Genomic DNA, 20,673 nt, shown 5'->3' on the forward strand with positions numbered 1-20,673 from the left:
TCCGAATCAATAAAGAAATCTAGTTCACAGCAGGGAAAGTGGATGATGAATCAATGATAAACACATTTCCAGGAGTTTGAAAAGCCTGGACTATTGAATTACACCATTCACTCAAAAAAACACACATTGTGTTGCATCATTTTGTGTTATTCCTGATGACGCTAGTATTTGAAATGCATTCAGTGTAGACAACATAATTGACATGAGTCTTCACCATACTTTTATTGCTTACACTTTTTGTTGTTCATTGTAATTGCTTGAGCGAGAACATAACATGGTCGTTTTCATAGAGGGTCACCATCTCAAAGCCTTTGAAAGTAGTTGAAAGAGGCCGGTTGTTAAGAGACTTTTGTGTTTATTGTGCACTTACGTACAGTTGAGGACACACAGGCTGAAAATGCCATTGTCGTGCTTCACAAAGGAGGTCTCAGACTCATTGTTTTCGTCAGACTCTACACTATAAGCTTGTGTTAATTTAAGTTGTTATGGCAAACCAAAGGGTATTCGTTTTTGGAAGTGCCAGTTTTTTCATAGGTAAAGCTAGAAGGAAACAAACTTTCTTTTAAGGTACAAAGTTAAAAATAAAGGTTCCAAATGAGTGTTTTTTTTCATGCCAGCCATGGACAGCTTTTTTGATCATTTACAAAAAATTCATGGCCCCAGAATATTTTTTTTATTTTATTTTATGTTTGTTTGTATGAATATCTGAACATGTGATATGTCAAAAGAAGGAACAGAGCCTCTGCTTTAAAATAAATAAATCAATAAATTCTAACTTCATGCATTTGAAACGACAGGCTCCAGCTTTTTTGTCATTCAGCGAAGCTGAAGCAGCGAAGCTTCGTGTTTGTGTCAGTTCATGCTCTGTGTTGTATGTCTTATTTACAGTTGTTCATCCAGTCACATAAACACTAATTTCAGACACTAAGAGAAAACAAAAACAAAAAGAGCAATATGTCTAAGGCTGAGGCAAAGTCAAAGCATCAGACTAAGGGCGAAAGTGAATCATAGGCTGTGTGTTCCTCTCTGACCACGCTACATCAGGAGAGGGGATATATACACAGTCAGTTAGGGTTGGGTATCGATTGGTTTTTTAATGATACCAGTGTCATATAGATACTTTTAAAATGGTACCAGTGCCTAAACGGTGTCTGAACCGATAATTAAAAAAAAAAAAAAAAAAAAAAAAAAAAAAGCCCCCTCCAAAAAACTATGGATAACATTAAAAAACATTAAAAATATTTACAATATATCCATAGCATTCACACGCTCCTTGGATGCTCTCAATTCCCAAGCTTCCCTTACTCTAAGGATAATAAATGTATTTCATGATCTGGGTCATTATTTAATACAAAACTACACATAATGTTTCTACTGTATCTCTGTCAATCACTTTGATATTTGGTTAAAATGAAAGCTGTCTTTCACTATCTTTAAAAAGTTCTGTGAATGACTGTATGGTCATTCTTTATAAAGTAGCAACAATGTCGTTTGTAAAGTACAGTATTGTGCAAACGTTTTAGGGACATTAGTATTTTCACCCCCAAAAAAGTTTTTTAGCCAGTTATTTATATGGTTTATGGTGAGATCAAATCTCCACGTGGAGCATTGGCCGTTGTCAGACTACTTGTGCATTAAAAAATCTTACAAGATCATTATTAAAATGAATGGCAAAATGAATGTTTGGAATTGTAAACTGATATTTTCTACTGACACATTACAGCAAAATATATAAATAATTGGCTGAACACCATTCTTTGGGGTGAAAGTACTAATGTACTAAAGACCTTTGCACAGTAGTGTATGAAAAAAGTAATTACAATTAAATTAAGTATATTTAAATAAGTATAATTAAAGTATGTGTTCATATGTGTAAAGGGCTAGATTTTCGCTGGAGGAAACAGCTGCGGTGTGATGAGCGGTGAACGAACAGTTGGGATTTAGACTAAACACAAAGAAAAGTGTACTTTCTCCATTACAGAGGACCACTTATCTGGGTGTGGTGTGGGATTCGACCATGATGCAGGCACATTTGTCACTTGCTCGTATCGAGTCAATCCTCACCTCAGTCGTGAGAGTCAAAGAAGGCTGATCACTCACTGTAAAACAGTTTTAGAAACTGCTGGGTCTGATGGCAGTCACGTCCAACATGATAACTCTTGGGCTGCTGTACATGAGACCCCTACAGTGGTGACTCAGGACCAGGGGGTTCTCCCTGAGGGGAAACCTGCTTCGCATGATCAAGGTCACGCGGCGATGCCTATGTGCCTTGGACATATGGAGAAAACCATGGTTCCTGACTCAGGGCCCAGTGCTGGGAGCTCCTTGTCACTGCATAACACTAGCACCGGACACGTCTCTCAACGGTTGGGGAGCGGTCATGAGTGGCCGTTCAGCCTGCAGTCTGTGGAATGTTCAACATCTCACGTGGCACAACAACTGCCTGGAGATACTGGCTGTATTCCGAGCACTTAAGTTTTGTCTCCCAGACCTCAGATATCATCATGTGCTGGTGCGCACCAACAACAAATTGGTCCCCTTCGGTGCTCTCTAGTTTATCCAGCTCCCCTGGTGCTGGACGCTATGGTACAGATGTGGTCGATTTACCCTGATCGCTCTGTTCCTGGGAGTTCTACTGTTAGTAGCCCTATACTGACCAGGTCGAGTTCTCAGATCTAATATTTCTTGTTGACAGCTCTCCATGGGAGATTCCAATCAGGAGGGATCTCCTCTCACAGGCGGGGGCACCATCCTTCACCCCCACTCGAAGCTGTGGAGGCTGTGGGAGTGGCCCCTGAGGGGGCACAGCTCATAGCTTCAGGTCTCTCAACCGAAGTTGTTGAGTTTTCTTCTAAAAGAGAAGAAAAGTAATCAGATCTAGCAGTTTTAATGCTTTTCTGTAGGACAGGTTACCTTCCCGCCAAGCAATACGAAATACCTATAGTTTGGTTTTCCTCCAGCTGCGCTCCATTTTTCGGGCTGCTCTCTTTAGAGTGCGAGTATGCTCATTATACCAAGGTGTCAAACTGTTTTCCTTAACCTTCCTTAAGCATAAAGGAACAACTTTATTTAAAGTGCTAAAAAAGAGAGAGTCCATAGTTTCTGTTACAAGATCAAGTTGTTCTGAGGTTTTGGATGTGCTAAGGAATTTGGATACATAAAGGAAGATAACTTAAAAAGCAGTCTTTTGTGGTAGAAGTGATGGTTCTTCCATACTAGTAACTAGGGGGATTTATCATTAACATTTGTTTCTCTGGATAATGTTATATGAAGCACCATTACTTCAAACGAGTTATACTTGAAGCCTGCCCTCTGAGAAATCCTGAAAACATTGTTATAAATTGAAGCAACACCTCCACCTTTGCCTTTTAGACGCGGCTCATGTTTATAACAGTAATCTTGGGGGGTGGACTCATTTAAAATAATGTAATCATCAGGTTTTAGCCAGGTTTCTGTCAAACAGAGTACATCTATATTATGATCAGGGATCATATTATTTACAAAAAGTGTTTTTGTAGAAAGGGATCTGATATTCAATAAGCCAAGCTTTATCATTTGTTTATCCATATTGCTTCTGTTTTTTATTTGTTGAACCTCAATTAAATTGTTAATCTTAACTTGGTTTGGACGTTTTTTGTATATTCTAGTTCGGGGAACAGACACAGTCTCTATAGTGTGATATCTAGGTGAAAAAGTCTCTATGTGCTGAGAATTAACTCAGATTAGTACAGTGCTGGAGTTCCTGCAGGCCTGATTCTCTGCAGGGTTAACCCACTCCACCCTGAAGGTCTATGAGGTGGCTATATTGGCCTATCACGTCACTCTTGGTGGCCAGTTAGTGGGAAAAGACCCCTTAGTTATATGTATCCTCAGCGGTGTGCTGAGGCTGAGGTCGTGTGTACGAACTTGTGTCCCCTGTGGGACTTGACTTTGGTTTAAGAAACTCTCTGCAGGCCCCCTTTCGAGCCCATTGAGGAGATATCTGATCTCCATCTCACTATTAAGACTGTCATTTTGTTGCCAATTTTCTCTAAAGAGAGTTGGTGATCACCAGGCCCTTCAGTGGCCCCTTTATATCTAGACTTTGTGCCCGGTCTAGCCAGTTCTTTTCTTTAGCCTAGAGCAGAGTATGTCCCTAAATTCCACAACTCTAAACCACAGCCTGTCATCCTATAATCCTTTCACCCTTCTCCCTTCAGGGAGCCAGACCTGAGGAAGCTAAATTGCATGTGTACAATGTGAGCATTGGACACATATGTCCACAGAGCTGCCCAGTGCAGAAGGACGGACCAATTATTTGTTATGGTCCCTCTAAGAAAGGTTTGACTGCTACTAAGCTACTGCTACTAAGCTGAACTTAAGTCTACCTGGTAGGTGTTCCTATACAGGACATCTGCAATGCTGCTGGGTGATCCATGTCCCTCACGTTTGTCAGGTTCCTGACCTAGACCTTCAAGCCACTCTGGGCTCTTCTGTCCTTTTGCCATAGCTGTGCTCTTCCACACTAGGCAGGGATTTGTAAGTCTGGCAGCATGGGCATTTTATTCCTAAAATGTCTCTGACGCAGATCAAGTTCCTGTAGAGGAATGCCTCTAGGTTACATATGTAACCCTAGTTCCTCAAAAGGAACGAGTTGTCTGTGTTGCAAAACTATACTTCCTGTTTCCTTTCCAGAGCTTCGCTTAATTCCTAAAAGCTGAAGCTGGCCGCAACACATACGATTTTATGCCTTCCGGTTGCTACATTACTCACCCATGACTGTACACTCTTCTATTGGACTGATTACACATAAGATTCAGAGCCGTTCACTCTGCATTCCCAAAGTGTCTCCGATGCAGTGTCTCGTTCCTTTGACGAACTAGAGTTACATATGCCATGGCTTTGCCTGACTAGGATTTTGTTCTGCCTATTCACTGCACCTCATCATACTGATTTCTTACACTTTTATTTTTTAAAGTCATCTTCATTACGTGCCCTGTGTGAGCTGGAGTGAGTCAGTGTCTTGTCCTGTCTTTCTCTCTCTCTGGTATCTCCCATCTCTTTCTCTGCCTAGTCTCCTTAAATTTGGCTTTCCAGGTACCGGGACTTGCTGGAGCCTTGAGTAAGAGGGAGGGTGGTCGGAACTACTGGGGAGTGGAGGGAGGGGGCGGGTTTTGTGTGTGTAAATATTTTTTTTTCAGAGTCTCTCTTTGAGAGGCCTCTGTCGAAAGGGGGGGAGTTTTGCCTGGGTGCAGGTGTTTGGAGTTGTGCTAATTAGTTCCTGGTCTGGGCCTTTAAAGACACTGTAGATGAGACCAGGAAGGGGGGACTGCCACTGTTCCATCTCTCCTGCACCGACTAGGATTTTGTTCTGCTTATTCACTGCACCTCATTATACTGATTGCTTACACTTTTATTTTTTAAAGTCATCTTCATTACTGACTGTATCAAATTTATTTTGTTAAATTCTAATTATGTAATAAATCTAGAATCTATTGCTATTCCGCGTGTGGCCTTTCCCTACTCTGTTGCTTGCTTTGAGCCAGGCTTGTAACACATACTTAATCAAGAGTCATTTTCCCTTCATAAAAACTTTATTTGTAATGTGCCTCCAATTATCACAAAGAGTTTTGTGCTTTTTTACTTCTGAAAGGAAAACAAATTCTCACCTTTTAAATTCAATACATTTTATCACAAAATTCAAAAAATACATGCTTTTTTGACGCTCTTAAATGTGCCATGAAAGATCTTTCTAGCCACTTTAGTTCAAGTGGCAACATCCCTTGCCAGCATTAATACAAGTAACAACTCGAAATAAACATGTATCACATCAGAAAGAATGTTGAAAGATAGAGTACAACCAAAGCCACTGGAAGGCAAGCCTGCAACCTTTAGCCAAAAAAAAAAAAAGGTAATGCTAATGCTGCATCTTTGGCGGTATGGGGAAGTAGACCCTTTTTTTAAGGGATGTTAATGTTGGAGAGGCTTCACTATGCAGAATAAACAGCTTTTGTGAGGAATTAGCTTAAATCATTGACCTGATCGCTAATCTTCAACATGTTTTATACTAAACAACACTTTCATTGGGAACAATATGTAGATTTTACCTTGATTAAAATGTAATTTTTTTAAGAGCAGGGAATGCCGTGACAGGTAGGACTCATTTACGGCATTATTACCCGCAAAAGTATGTCGCATTACTATTTAATAAAATATACGTAATATTGTTTATTGTTTAAATATATAGAAGTCTTTATTTTTTTTCCCCCAGGTTTTGCCTCAAATTAGACATGGATTGTAATTCATTTTAATAATTAAATTTAATTATTATGAATTATTTAAATTATTGCATAATATTGTATGTTGTTTAATGAAAATAATTTTTTTTCTTTCTATGGCTTCAGAGTTTCAATAAATAGACTTGATATGTGACTTGTGACTGCTCCGTATGATGATGATACAACACTTTCTAATGAATGAATAAAAAAAAATGTGACTAGTATGAGTGTTATGTATAACCAAGCGTGTTTTTTTTAATGAACAGAATAAAACCTATCTTTAATTGCAGTGACCAGTAAGTGACCAGCAATTTGCGCTGTTTTTTGGTTTGCAAAGTAAACTGTACATGACTGTCGTAGATCTGTGAAAGCCAGCCACTGACGTCACTGCCATTGCATGAATGGACGAGGTGCCTCACATGATCCAAGTTAGCCATTATGCTTTTTCAAATGGTAATTAATATACAGGTGCATCTAAAAAAAATTGAATATCATGGAAAAGTTCTTTATTTTTTGTAATTTAATAAAAAAGCTAACTTTTTTATATTCTATATTCATTGGATACAAACTGCAATATTTCAAGAGTTTTTTGTTTAAATTCTGATGGTTATGACTTGCAGCTTAGGAACATTTCAAATTCAATATCTCAAAAAATGTGAATATTTTCTGAAAAAATCAATTAAAATTACGAAACAGAAATGTTCAAGATCACCAAAGCGGGTTTAATTATTCACTCAATACATCGGTGGGGCTCCTTTTGCACAAATTATTGCTTCAATGCAGCGTGGCATGGAGGCGATCTTTGGCACTGTTAAGGCATTATTAAAGCCAGGTTGCTTTTATAGCGGCCTTCAGCTCCTCTGTATTGTTTGTCAGATTAATTAAACCTTTGACATGGTTAAAAATAATGAATGTTTCCTGTTGCCAATAAGTTAACCACCAGTGGGCGTAGTTCTCTGAGAAGTATGACACGTTGCACTCTATTCTGTTTTTACTATACACCTTGTCACATAGCAGCTTTTAGACATTGTTTTTTTTTTTTTTTTTTTAAATACAATTCAGAAATGACAAGGAGGCACTTTCTGTGACGACTGGGTGAAGGAGGAGCTGGAAACAAGTGCGGGTTAACAATTTAATGAGAATTAGACAAACAAACAAGAGTACAAAGACAATGCTCGGAAGACGACAATCCAAGATGGTGGGGAGACGGTGAGTAATCCAGATGATGATGGTAAGAAGGCAGCAGGAGAGGATGGCACAGGAACTGCAGGGAATAGAGCTGAAGGTAAGTCTGATGCTGAGTGAAAGTGCGGAGAGTGGATGAAGTTCCGGGGAAGACATGGACATCCAAACGCAAACGACACAGAAGCAAAAGACAGGGTTACCGACATTAAACAACATTCTCACAAACACAAGACGTGAGACAAGCCAATCTATAGGGAGTGTGTAATGAGTGACAGCTGCTGCTGATGACAATTAATGGAGACGCCCACAAACTAATCAGTGCAGACGCGAAACACACAGACTTCACCACAAAGTGCAAAACCCAGAGATCACGGTTTACCAACCGTGACAGTACCCCCCCCTCTAAGAACTCCTCTTGGACTTCCCAGAAGGGCCTACCTGCTGATTGTAGTCATCAATAAGGGGGAGTGATCCAATATGTCCCTAGCAGGTACCCAACTCCTCTCCTCCGGACCGTAACCTTCCCAGTCGACCAGGTACTGGAATCCTCGTCCCCTCCGTCTGGAGTCCAGAATATGATTAACCGAATAAGTCGGTTCCCCATCTACGAGACGCGGTGGCGGGGGAACCGGAGTAGGTGGATTAATACGTGCATAAAACACGGGTTTAATTTTGAACACATGAAAGAAGGGTTGTATCCTCCTGTACGCTGGAGGTAGTTTGAGGCGGACTGTCACCGGACTAATGATCTTGGTGACAGTAAACGGGCCAATAAATTTGGGAGCTAATTTATTAGACACGGAGCGCAGAGGAATGTTACTGGTAGAAAGCCACACTTTTGTGTGTGTAATGAGTTACAGGCTGCTGCTGATGACAATTAACGGAGACGCCCACAAACTAATCAGTGCAGACGCGAAACACACAGACTTCACCACAAAGTGCAAAACCCAGAGATCACGGTTTACCAACCGTGACACTTTCCCGCAATACAATGGAGAAGGTTGGCTTTCTTACCCCCCTGTTGGGTGTGTTTTTCAGATTATGATGCATGTCGCTGTCTCTATTGTCCCCCTTCCCTGCATAATTACTCAGCAAAGCCATAGCTCCTACGACACAAGAATGTGCACAGGCAGACCAGAGGCTAACCAGCAACACAATAAGAGACGGCATTGGTGGAGGAATGAATGCAACACTATCTATCTCATGTCTCATTCACAGCTGAGAAAATATTACAGAACAAAGCGTATATTGTTGAAATAATATTCCATTCTCACTCTGATAATTCAAATGATGCATTAGGACTTGCGTTTACTGACCTAATAAACTCTTTTGGAGTCAAGCAAAATGTCACCGGGCCCACTCATCGTTTTAATCATACACTAGATTAAATTATATCGCATGGAGTCGTTCTTACTGATATAAATATCGTACCTCAAAGTGATGATGTTACAGACAATTTCCTTGTATCGTGCATGCTGCGTATCACTGATATTAACTATATGTCTCAGCGTTACCATCTGGGCAGAACTATTGTTCAAGCCACCAAAGACAGATTCGCAAATAACCTGCCTGATCTATCTCAACTGCTATTTGTACCCAAAAATACACATGAACTAGACGAAATGACTGGCAACATGGGCACTATTTTCTCTAATACATTAGAAGCTGTTGCCCCCATCAAATTGAAAAAGGTTAGAGAAAAATGTATTGTGCCATGGTATAACAGTAATACTCACTCTCTCAAGAAATAAACTCGTAGTCTTGAATGCAAATGGAGAAAAACTAACTTGGAAGTTTTTAGAATTGCATGGAAAAACAGTATGTCCAGCTATAGACAGACTCTACAAACTGCTAGGGTAGAACATATCCACAAACTCATTGAAAATAACCAAAACAATCCAAGGTTTTTATTTAGCACAGTGGCTAAATTAACAAATTACCAGACGCCATCTGATTCAAATATTCCATCAACATTTAATAGTAATGAATTTATGAATTTCTACACTGATAAAATAGATAACATTAGAAATACAATAGCGAATATAGATTCTACAGCATGTAACACTTCAGTTCCATCCATCGCACCCAAAGATAAACTGCAGTGCTTTACAACTATAGGACAGGAAGAGCTAACTAAACTTATCACTTTAGCTAGCTTAACTTATCACTGTATCTAAACCAACAACATGTTTATTAGATCCTGTACCCACTAAATTACTGAAAGAGTTGTTACGTGTAGCCGAAGAACCACTTCTCAATATCATTAACTCGTCGTTATCTTTAGGCCACTTCCCAAATTCAAGCTGGTGGTTATTAAACCTCTTATTAAGAAACCAAATCTAGATCCTAGTGAACTGGCAAATTCTAGGCCTATTTCAAATCTTCCATTTATGTCTAAAATTTTAGAGAAAGTTGTGTCTGCTCAATTGAGCTCCTTCCTTCAAAAAAAAAAGATCTGTATGAAGAATTTCAGTCAGGTTTCAGGCCCCAACCATAGCACAGAAACTGCACTTGTTAAAATTACAAATCAACTGCTTCTTGCGTCAGATCAAAGCTGCATCGCATTGCTAGTTTTACTTGATCTTAGTGCTGCGTTCGACACGATAGATCATGACATACTCATAGATCGATTACAAAAATATACAGGTATTCAAAGGCAGGCTCTAAGATGGTTTAGATCCTACCTGTCCGATCGCTACCATTTTGTTTATTTAAATGGGGAGTCATCTAGGGCTGTACGATTAATCAAAATATAATCGCGATTTGAGTGTGCGTGATTTCTAAATCGCTTTATAGCACGATTTTCTGCAGCCCCAACCTCCCGCAGTATGTTGAACCAATCAGGATGCAGCGCACCTAAGTGGAGCGCGAGAACAGAGCAGACTGGGAATATGCCTAAACTCCAGATTCACACACTCTGTCCGTGATGCGTAGCCTTTTTTTTCGAGCCCATGTTAATGGAACAGAACATTCAAACTGCACGCAGTAAAAAGATGAGAACAGAAAAGGTTATAAATAGAAAGGTGCTAAAAGATTTAATATCTTGCGCGTAAGCACAGAGAGAGTGCACAGGACACAGGTTGATTGAGAGGAGACAAGTTGTAAGGCAGCGTGTATCTGAGCCTTACACAGTCTATGATCTGAGCACGCGCATCTGGTTTTGTTAACAGAGCAAAGGAAACCTGCGTGCGAGTCAGTGATGCGCGGGTTGATCCAAAATGAGCGGGTGCCTATGGTCGGCCGCGGTTGCGAGTCATCCAAAAATATTTTTAATGATATTCTGGTCGCGGTCGGTCAGGTCCTTTGAAATAAAAATGCCAATTAAACCTTTGTCATTTATATAGTACTAAAATACATAGGCCTACACTTTATTGGCTGAATAACTGGCATGAAGATGACGCACGAGCTCAGTCTGCACGTAGAGATGGAGGCAGCAAAGAAGACTGCATGGGGAGCAACGTCGCTGTTTTTGGTAAAACATGATTTTGACGACTTCATTAAGTTTTGTTTTATAGAAAACTCTTTTTAAAAGATTTTCGTTTTGTATAAATTGTATCTTAATTTTGATCGATGTTTTATCAATCAGTTGCCTGTATTTAATAAATAAGAAGCAGAAATGACTCGAACCAGACAAATTAAAGAGTCGATCAGGGCTGTGGCTGAAACACAAGCCAAATTCCTCAGTAAGGCAACAGGAAGTCATAAAACATTCTGTGCCACAAGTCCCAAGCAAGATAACCAACCAACTCTTCCACAGAACAGCTTTCAACATTAACACCACTAGAACAATTATTGACAAGAGATTGTCAAATTTGGTGAAATTAATTCTAATGCAACGCTGGACCCTTGGTAATAGTATTAGAAAATACGGAATTAGCTTCCATTGTTATGCTGATGATACTCAGCTATATATCTCAACGAGACCAGATTCAACTTTTAAATGATCTAAGCTAACAGAGTGTGTTAAAAATGTAAAAGATTGGATGCTCAATAATAAAAGACAGAGATATTAATTATTGGACCAAAAAACAGTACACAGAATCTTGTAGATTACAATTTGCAACCAGAAGGATGTACTGTTACTTCCTCTATAGTCAAAAATCTGGGTGTTATATTAGACAGCAACTTGTCTTTTGAAAATCATATTTCCCATGTTACAAAAACTGCATTCTTCCATCTTAGAAACATTGCCAAGCTACGAAACATGTTATCTGTTTCTGATGCAGAAAAGCTAGTTCATGCATTCATGACCTCTAGACTGGACTATTGTAATGCACTTCTAGGTGGTTGTCCTGCTTCTTCAATAAACAAGCTACAGGTTGTCAAAAATGCAGCAGCTAGAGTCCTTACCAGGTCAAGAAAATATGATCATATTACCCCAATTTTACAGTCTCTGCACTAGCTACCTATTAAGTTCCGTATCAGTTACAAATTATCATTACTTACCTATAAAGCCCTAAATGGTTTAGCTCTTGCGTACCTAACTAGCCTTCTACCACGTTACAATCCATCACGGTCCCTAAGGTCACAAAACGCTGTAGTTCCTAGGATAGCAAAGTCCACTAAAGGAGGTAGAGCTTTTTCACATTTGGCTCCCAAACTCTGGAATAGCCTTCCTGATAATGTTTGGGGTTCAGACACACTCTCTCTGTTTAAATCTAGATTAAAAACGCATCTATTTCGCCAAGCATTCGAATAATGTATCTCTTAAATTGTGAGTGTAGTTGCATCTGATCAAATGCGCATTCTTATCCTTTAGCTTGGGTTAAACGAATTGATTTTACTTTGTTGGAACAGCAGCTATGCTAATGATGTCTCTATTTGTTTCTATGTTTTGCCACGGGATTTACACCCTGTGGTAACTAGGATTTACACAAGCTCCAGTCTGGATCCAGAACACCTGAGAAGAGATGATGCTGACCCTCAGAGGACCCCAGATGATGCTAACACTGAACTAACAAATATTGCTAGAAGTGTGACTGCATCATATAATAATTGCTGTTAATAATGTTCATCTTCTGGCTGACTACGTCTTGTATACATTCTTCTGAAAAATCCTGTCATACCTGCACAAACTGACAGTCACCACTTATAAGCTACTACTAAATATCGTAGAAACTTAATTTTCTGTAAAGTTGCTTTGTAACGATTTGTATTGTAAAAAGCTCTATACGAATAAACTTGAATTGAATTGAAAACTTGAATTGAAATACATATAAATAAATTTAGGGCACTTAACTTAGAGATTACTATCAGGATGTGAAGAGACTTTCAACCAGCATAACGGCAATTTTTTATTATTATTATTATTTTTTTAACCAAATCACCTTTGGTCACGATCCCAGTTTTGTGTTTTCGTTTTGTGTTAAGCACTCTTGTTTTGAAGTGTAATCTCCTTTTGTGTCTGTGCTCACTTCCTTGTTCAGTTCCTGTTTCCCTGGCTGCATTCAAAATCGCCCCTATACCTTCATTCACTATTCCCTACGTTAGGCCACTTATAAAGTTCACTTGCCATTTTTGCATAGTTTGTGTTTGCTGCAAACTGGCAGCTCCAGTAGTAAGATAGTAGGATTTATGATTCATGGGAAGTCGTGGCCTAATGGTTAGAGAGTCGGACTCCCAATCGAAAGGTTGTGAGTTTGAGTCCCGGGCCGGCAGGAATTGTGGGTGGGGGGAGTGCATGTACAGTTCTCTCTCCACCTTCAATACCACGACTTAGGTGCCCTTGAGCAAGGCATCGAACCCCCAACTGCTCCCCGGGCGCCGCAGCATAAATGGCTGCCCACTGCTCCGGGTGTGTGCTCACAGTGTGTGTGTGTGTTCACTGCTCTGTGTGTGTGCATTTCGGATGGGTTAAATGCAGAGCACGAATTCTGAGTATGGGTCACCATACTTGGCTGAATGTCACTTCACTTTCACTTTTTCACTTTCAAGATTAAAGGATTTATCTTGAACGTTTGGAAAGTTTGTATTAACACTATTTAAACAATTTAATAATCAATTTACAATCAATTTAAACCTGTGTTGTTTTCCCCTATATGCCGTGGATGAGTGCTTTGTAAAATTAATGGATGGGTGGATTTATGATTCAGCTGCAGGAACCATCTTCTGTTTTACATTGTTTTTGTGGTGCATTGTGTGATTGAATGAGTGGACTCGAAAACTTCCATTATGGTTTCGGACACCCCTAAATATCCCCACAAATAGAGCCCTATTTAAGGGTATAAGGGCCTCATGATGGTTTGTGTTTGTGTTCTTGTCTTATATTTTGTAGTTTAGTCCTGGCTGTCATGTGCTTCCCTTGCTTCCTCATGTTGTCCTGCTAACTGTATGTGTCATGTTCTAATTAGTTCATGTGTCTTGCTGTCATTGGTATATTGTCCTGTCTTTTGGTTCTCAGTTCTGTTTGCTTATTGGTTGAATTGTCTCATGTGACCTGTATTGTCTAGTATTTAAGCCCTCATGTTTTCAATGTTAGTTTGTCATGTATTGTTTCCTGTAACCACTGATGGTGAGTTTTGTTCATGATCAAGTGAAGTCATGCAAATTTATATCAGTGTTCATGTTATGGATTGTCAATAAAGTGTGCATGGGTTATATGCTATGCTTGCCTCAGTGGATCTGTTACAAGATTATGATTTTGGATACAGCCTCTGTCTGCCTTGCTGCCTTGTTTGTCTCTATAGCTACACTTGTTAATCACCATGACAACTAATCACTTCCACTTGTCCCTTGTTAGCCCACTTTAGCTTGTGTGTGTATATATATCCCTCTGTTTCAGTTGTGTTTTGTTGGTCATTGTTTCTGCTTTTGTGATCCTGTTCCTGGTATCTTTGTGTGGATTTTCTGTGTTTATTCTTTTGTCAATTAAATATGTTTACATTTGGTTTCTCGCTGCCTCTCATCCCTGCTGATGTTACACTGACCTTAACTTTAAGAAAACCAAACTATCAGTTTGGGCAGATAGCATTCTGAATAATAAGTAATCATATCGGCTAAAAATTTCCATATTGGTGAATCTCTAATAAATAGCATTGAATATAAGAGTTTTGTTGTTCATTTTAACATCTAATGTACAAAACTAATTACAAAATTAGTTTGGCGAGATCTGTCCATTTCAGCATCGGTATTGGCAGATATCATTTTGAATAGTCGGTTAACATATCGGCTGAGAAATTTCATATCAGTGCAAATGAAATAAACCCACCTGAACCAGGTAATTAAGTTATTCATGATATTAGTCCTAGATGCTTAGTCGGGACCCCTTAGCGTCACATTTTAATGCAATGGGTACCCTCCCTTTTAGCATCTTTCTTCTACATGAAGGGAACCTTGCTTTCAATGAGTTTGCATAATAGGACTAGGTGTTAGAACCATCAGCCATAGAACATTTTCACTGTGAGCAGAACACAGCGAGACACAGCAATTGTTACACTTTGATATTGGTTCAACAAGAATCCAGGATCATGGTCTAATGCCATGCCCATGGTTCTTGCATCCATACCTAATAATCAGTCATGAATTTACAATAATGGCCTCTTCCCAAAGGACTGTCATTTCAAATATTATGACAATCGAGCTGGAGTTGGACCAGAGAACCAGGTCTGGGCATTGATTGGTGACGGCAATTTCAAATGCAAACGTGAGTCTGTGGATTAAGTCGACTCGCATTTCCCACTGCCTGGCTATATTCAATTGGCCTGCATTAGGGGACAGGTACTTAGCCCAGCCCCCCTCCCCCTTCCCTAACAAACGACTGCCTTTTTGGAAGGTATTCTTGGCATTTTGGGGGATGATGTTTGTTGACACTCTCTTGATTGTGGCACCAGGTACAGTCACGGTGTCACACCATATCTGCAAGTTTGTTGGAGAGGGCATTAGTGCTGGGTGGTATTACCGGTTCATACTGAATACCGGGGTTTATTTTTCTTGTGATATTAATTTTTTAACTACCGTAATTCTGCTGTCATTTATATAATGTTTGGAATGCATTTGAGAGGTGTCTCTTTTCACTGTTGCACTGTGGCAAGGACACAGCTGTATGAGTTACCAAAGACTATGTTACTAAGTGTGAAAGTTCCGCAACTGAAGTTGTAGAACTAGTAGAATGTGGATAGCCACATAGCCGCTCAACATACATCTACTGTACATACATGTTGATTTTATCAGACAGTGTCACAATTATAAATAAGAGTGACTCCTGGTTAACATGTATTAATAGGTCATGTTTCGGCAATATTTAGAGTGGATTTTTCTACAATATTCACTCATCATGACAGCTAAATAGGGCATTCCAAGTCAATCTACTGCAGTAGCCTATTTAGCCTCTCAATCAGTAGAAAATGTGGTTTACACCCGGTCATGCATGGAAAATAATAATAATAAAAAAAATAATTAATTCATCATATACAGTGAAACCGGTATAATTTAGAAAAAACAGAGTGATATACATTTTTGGTCATACTTCCCATCATATGTGGCTCTAATAATAAAATAATAAAAAAAATTAGCCTGTTTGTTTCCATGCTCCACCACTCACTCCAAAGTGATTTTGAAAGTATGGTAGCCGATACTCGGAATTGGTGCTCTGGATTTAACCCATCCAAGTGCACACACAGCAGTGAGAAGTGAACACACCGTAAACACTCACCAGGAGCAGTGGGTATATCCAGCGGCCGGGGATTAACTGGGGGTTCAGTGCCTTGCTCAAGGGCACTTCAGCCATGGGTATTATGGGTGAAAAAGAGCACTGTTCATTAACTCCCTGCCACCTACAACTCCTACCAGCACCGAGACTTGAACTGGCGACCCTCTGGTAACTAGTCCGGCTCTTTAACCATTAGGCCACAGCTGCCCCATTTTACGCTGTTCTATACCTTCCCACCTCATCCAGCAGCCTTGTTGGGCTTGGGAAACTGCTCTGGCACATCGAGTTGCTTCCTCCTGACGGTGTTCCTCCTCCACCACCAGATGTCGCTGTTCCTTTGGTGTTGCCTTTTGCAATGTAGGTGTTCCCAACCCAAGTCCCCCTCTGCCATATTGGACTTTCCCCACAATATCCCGGTGTCTGAGGGCTGCCTTTGCATCAGCAACTGCTGTAACTGGATTCAATTTCCTCCATCGCCACCAATACACATACATTTACAACAAACTTAGTTATTTTTGGACAGATACGATTCAGTTTATGACACTAGTTTTTTAACACACACACACACACACACACACACACACACAAAACTATTGACTAATAAAACATAAAATTTAAACTGGTTCAATGACTCAAAATAAGATTTTATAATAAATACATTTAAATGTAAGCTGTGACCTTGATAATCTTGTTAAGAGCTGATATTTTTGTTTTAGTAGACAGACATTTTGAATGGCCAGTAATATATATGTCCTAAAAATGTTTGTAAACATCCTATTTGGTTACCATCTCTTTAAGTGAAGTCAAATATTCTTTTTTGGATCTTGAGCTTTAATAAGTTTGCCCCTAATATACTGTATGTTGTGTAATGGTTAAGGTTACTGAAAGTGAAAAGTGATGTGACATACAGCCAAGTATGGTGACTCATATTCAGAATTTGTGCTCTGCATTTAACCCATCCAAAATGCACACACACACCCGGAGCAGTGGGCAGCCATTTATGCTGCAGTGCCCTGGGAGCAGTTGGGGGTTCGGTGCCTTGCTTAAAGGGATAGTTCACCCAAAAATCAAAATTATGTAATTAATAACTCACCCTCATGTCGTTCCAAACCAGTAAGACCTCCATTTATCTTCGGAATACAGTTTAAGATATTTTAGATTTAGTCTGAGGTCTCAGTCCTTCCATTGAAACTGTGTGAACGGTATACTGTCCATGTCCAGAAAGTTAAGAAAAACATCCTCAAAGTAGTCCATGTGACATCAGAGGGTCAGTTAGAATATTTTGAAGCATCGAAAATACATTTTGGTCCAAAAATAGCAAAAACTATGATTTTATTCAGCATTGTCTTCTCATCCGTGTCTGTTGTGAGAGAGTTCAAAACAACGCAGTTTGTCATATCCGGTTCGCGAACGAATCATTCAATGTAATAGATCTTTTTGAACCAGTTCACCAAATCGAACTGAATCGTTTTAAACGGTTCGCATCTCCCATACGCATTAATGCATAATAATCCATGTGGACGAAAACGCCTATCCGCAAAAAAACATTTGTGCGCCGAAAAAAAAGAGGAAAAAAAAAAATCTCTGACACCCTATCAAACGTCATTGGATAGTGCAGGAAGGAAGAGGAGGCGGCGGCGGAGGAGGAGGAGGAGGATGATGAGGCGCGTCATGACAGACCTTCAAAGAATATTAAAGATATTTTTTTTTCTGTTCAGTTTTTTGTCTTATTTTTGTTCTTGTACTATTTGATTGTTCTTGTAAATACATAATGTACATTTCTATATTTTGGACTTTTATTTATGTTGCCTAGCAAGTTTTTTGTCTTATTTTTTTTCTTGTACTATATTTTTTGTTTTGTACTATTTGATTGATCTTGAGTAAATAAATAATGTACATTTCTACATTTTGGACTTTTATTTATGTTGCCTAGCAGCTATGGATTTTAATTTTACTATTATAGGTGAACATATAGGTACATATATACTTGCATATATGTACCTATATAGGTATATGTATGCACATATATATGTGTACATATATGTGTAAATATGTGTGCATATATGTACATATATGTGTAAATATATGTGTGCATATATGTACATATATGTACATATAATATAGGAAAACGGCCAATTTTATATATGTCACATATATTAAAAACATATATCAAAACCTATATTGAAACATATATGTTTATATAGGTTTTTTTCCATGTGGGTCCAATACTAAAAACATACTTCCTATTGGTGAGATATGAACGAAACCACTGCAACACCATGCCTCGAAGGCCAACACATGTTTCAAGATGTGATATAAGTGTATTATGATGAACTAAATCAAAGGCAGTACTGGGGTCTAACAGAACCAAAGCCATAGACTGCCCAGAGTCAGGAATTAGCATAGTATCATTCAAAACTCTTAAATGAGCTGACTCAAAACTGTGACAGGATTTAAAACCAGACTGTAATTTTTCATCAATTGAATTGATAGTCAAATAAGACTGTAGTTGATTTAGAACCACTTTCTCTAAAATTTTTAAAAGAAAGTCAAGTTTGAAATATGACGAAAGTTATCCAGTAATGTAAGTTCCAAACTTGTTTTTTTTAAGTTGAGTCCGCACCGTGGCAAGTTTAAAGTCACCTGGCACAGTGCCAGTATAGAGGAATTTGTTAATAACCGACAACGTATCAGGGCCAGCAGTCTCAATAATCTGCCCAAGGAAACATGAAGGAATTACATCCTGGGGACACATAGTAGGTGTCAGAGTAGACATAATCTCAATCAGAGTATTCAAGCTGACAGGCTCAAAGATGTGGAAAGGGTGATTGGAATATCTGGCAATTTGTATGCCAACAGAAGCATCAAATATGTAATTTGGGAAATCTTATCATTAAAATGCTTGCAAAGTCCTCACAAATAGAGACAGATGCCTCAGGAAACAGATTAACAGTTGGACAAAGAACAGATTCAACTGTGGAAAATAGGATATTTGGCTTATGGCTATTTCTTAAAATTAACTCTACATTCTGCAGCTTTAGCAGCTCGCTGATAGGCAGAAAGAGAGTCACTTAAAATTTCATATGACACTTGTAGTTTGTCTTTTTTCCATTTATGTTTAGCCTTTCCACAGGTCTGTCTGAGAGAACTAGTGAAAACATTTTGCCAAGGCATTGATTTGTGGAACTTTACTAATTAATTCCCTCAATGTATTAAAACGTGCACACGATTACTATTGCGTTCCCTCTCTTTACTATTTCGTTCACTCGATTTATAAATTGTGCGCACAATTTACTAATTCGTTCCCTCAATTTGCTAAATCGTGCACATGATTTAGTAAATCGAGGGAAAGCAATAGTAATCGTGTGGACATTTTAGTACATTGAGGGAACGAATTAGTAAATCATGAGCACAATTTATTTATTTTTTCTTGCATGTTATGTGTGGGGCTCCGTAATGATCAGATAAGCCTGTATCATCGATAACAATGTCCAACACTGATAGTCTTTTGAAAGTGGCTTAGATTCACAGCAGACATGAATGTTAAAATCCCCCAAGATCAGGATTCTATCATAATTGGTGACAATTTCTCCCATGAATTCACCAAATTCATAAGTAAAATAAGTGTTTACATGAGGTGGCTGATATATAATTGCAAAAACCACTGGGTTGTCCAAAGTGAGTAAAAACAACTGTACTTCAAAACTACTACAAGTCCCAGTTGATAAAAACGACAGAGGTGAGGGTCTTTAAAAACTGTCCCTAAGCCCTTCAGACAACTGAGACAACGTCCGTGCAAAGGATTTTAGTCGAAACAGCAACTCCACCCCCGCAGTACAGGGAGATATGAGTACATTGGCAGAGAATAAGTGCGAGGCATGCAAATGCCACACCTGGCAGTTTCAACAACTGCTCGGATGTCCATAAGTGTTTGGCGATCATAAACAAACACCATTTTGCAGCTTGTGATTAAAAAAGACATACATAAAAATATAAAAACGAAGGATTACTGAGAGAGCAGCAGACGGCGTGCCACACACAACGGCGCCATCTTGATCATCTTTTCACCTTATCAAAAACAGCTCTGTTCACAGCGACAGAATAAGATTTAATATACTGTATGGTAATCGTTTAGATGATACTGTAAATTTACTTACATTAGAAAACAGCACTTCTCTTCTTTAGCCATCTATGACTATATACAGGTGCATCTCAATAAATTTGAACTTGTGCATTAAACAAATTCAATGCACACAGACTGAAGTAGTTTAAGTCTTTGGTTCTTTTAATTGTGATGATTTTGGCTCACATTTAACAAAAACGTCTAAGGTTACGTATGTAACCCTGGTTCCTTGAAGGAACGAGACGCTGCGTCAAGAGAGATTGGGGAACGCACCCAGCGTGACGTCTCTGAATCATGTGTGTAATCAGTCCAATGGATGGGCGAGACGTCATAGGCGGGTGACATCAGAGACCAGGAAGCATAAAAGCAGGAGAGGCTCAGCAGGCACCAGCCTCAAAGGATGAAGCAAGCGCCAGGCCAGAGATGCCGGAAGTGTGGCACTGCATCGCAGTGTCTCGTTC

The sequence above is a fragment of the Carassius carassius genome, chromosome 24 (genome assembly GCF_963082965.1).
Source record: "Carassius carassius chromosome 24, fCarCar2.1, whole genome shotgun sequence".
Taxonomy (NCBI): domain Eukaryota; kingdom Metazoa; phylum Chordata; class Actinopteri; order Cypriniformes; family Cyprinidae; genus Carassius; species Carassius carassius.